Source organism: Salvelinus sp. IW2-2015, unplaced genomic scaffold (genome assembly GCF_002910315.2).
Source record: "Salvelinus sp. IW2-2015 unplaced genomic scaffold, ASM291031v2 Un_scaffold5222, whole genome shotgun sequence".
In the NCBI taxonomy this organism is placed as follows: Eukaryota; Metazoa; Chordata; class Actinopteri; order Salmoniformes; family Salmonidae; genus Salvelinus; species Salvelinus sp. IW2-2015.
The window spans coordinates 22,315-24,842 of NW_019946487.1; positions in this window are offsets into that span (position 1 = coordinate 22,315).

The following is a 2,528-nucleotide window of genomic DNA, read 5'->3' on the forward strand; positions in this document are numbered from 1 at the left end:
TTCCTTTCCTGTGGCGGTCCTCATGAGAGCCAGTTTCATCATAGCGCTTGATGGTTTTTGTGACTGCACTTGAAGAAACTTTCAAAGTTCTCAATTTTCCAGATTAATACATGAAGGTTCGTCAAAGTAATGGACTGTCGTTTCGCTTTGCTTTTTTGAGCTGTTCTTGTCATAATATGGACTTGGTATTTTACCAAATAGGGCCATCTTCTGTATACCACCCTTACCTTGTCACAACACAACTGATTGACTCAAACGCATTAAGGAAAGCAATTCCACAAATGTACTTTTAAAAAGGCACACCTGTTAATTGAAATGCATTTCAGGTGACTACCTCATGAAGCTGGTTGAGAGAATGCCAAGAGTGTGCAAAGCTGTCTTCAAGGCAAATGGTGGCTACTTTGAAGAATCTAATATGAAAATGTTAATATTTGGTTAACACATTTTTGGTTACACATTCTCCCCTCAGCAGCTTTTACTGGCCCAGACACACCAGTGTCAGTCCTTCTGAACTGAGCTGCAGGATAGGGAGGGAACTGCTTAGGGGTCTGACAACTTGGATGGAAAATTACTGAAAATAATAGCAGACGATATTGACACTTTTTTTCACCACATCTTCAATCTAATCCTACTAGAAAGTGTGTGCCCTCAGGTCTGGAGGAAAGCTAAAGTAATTTCGTTACCCAAGAATAGTAAAGAACCCTTTACTGGCTCAAATAGCCGATCAATCAGCCTGTTACCAACCCTTAGTAAACATTTAGGAAAAAATGTGTTTGACCAAATATGCTAGTTTACTGTAAACATACTGACAACAGACTTTCAGRACGCTTATAGGAAAGGACATTCAACAAACACGGCACTTACACAGATTACTTTTGATTTGCTGAGATAAATTGATGATAAAAAGATTGTGGGGGCTGTTTTGTTAGACTTCAGTGCGGCTTTTGACATGATCGATCATAGTCTGCTGATGGAAAAACGTATGTGTTATGGCTTTACACCCCCTGCTATATTGTGGATAAAGAGTTACCTGACAACAGTACACAGAGGTTGTTCTTTAATGGAAGCCTCTCCAACATAATCCAGGTAGAATCAGGCAATCAATGTTTTTCAAAGCCAGTGTGTCTATATATGCGGATGACTCAACACTATACACGTCAGTTACTACAGCGAGTGAAATCACTTCAACACGACAAAGAGCTGCAATTCGTTTTAGAACGGGTGGCAAAGAATAAGTTAGTCCTAAATATTTCAAAAACTAAAAGCATTGTATTTGGGACAAATCATTCACTAAACATCAACTAAATCTTGTAATTAATGTGGAAATTGAGCAAGTTGAGGTGACTAAACTGCTTGGAGTAACCCTGGATTGTAAACTGTCCATGGTCAAAATATGTTGATACAATAGTAGCTAAGATGGGGAGAAGTCTGTCCATAATAAAGCTCTGCCTTGTTAACAACACTATCAACAAGGCAGGTCCTACAGGCCCTAGTTGTCACACCTGGACTACTGTTCAGTCGTGTGGTCAGGTGCCACAAAGAGGGACCTTGGAAAATGACAATTGGCACAGAACAGGGCAGCACGACAAGCCCTTAAAAGTACATGGAGAGTTAACATGAATAATGTAKATCTCTCGTGGCGCAAAGTGGAGGAGAGATTGACTTCATCACTACTTGTTTTTGTAAGAAGTGTTGACATGCTGAATGCACCAAGGCGTCTGTTTAAACTACTGGCACACAGCTCGGACACCCATGCATACCCCACAAGACATGCCACCAAAGGTCTCTTTACAATCCAGAACAGACTATGGGAAGCACACAGTACTACATAGAACCATGGCTACATGAAACTCTATTCCACATCAGGTAACTGATGCAAGCCATAGAKTCAGKTTTCAAAAGCAGGTAKAAATCCACATTATGGAAAAATAGGGACTGTGAAGATACAGGCACAGACACACACGTACACATGGATTTTGTGTTGTAGATAAGTGATAGAGTAGTGGCCTGAGGGAACACACTTAATGTGTTGTGTAAAGTGTTATGAAATTTAATATTTTAAATTGTATATAACTGCCTTAATGTTCCTGGACCCCAGGAAGAGGAGCTGCTGCCTTGGCAGGAACTAATGGGGATCTTTATTAAATACAAATACCATGAGGCCATTRGTGTTTTTATTAAAACAGCTACAGAGTTCAATGGCTGTGATGGGAGAAAACTGAGGATGGATCGACAACATTGGAGTGACTCCACATGAATAAACTAATTGACAGCGAAAAGATTACAAAAATGATTGCATTGTGTTTGCACAAGGTGCTAAAGTAATACTGCAAAAAAAAGAAGATCAAATACACTTTTACATATAGGTGCAATTACCTTTGGGGCAAACCCAAAACATCACTGAGTAACTGACTCCTTATTTTCAAATCAAATCAAGTATATTTTATATAGCCCTTCGTACATCAGCTAATATCTCGAAGTGCTGTACAGAAACCCAGCCTAAAACCCCAAACAGCAAGCAATGCAGG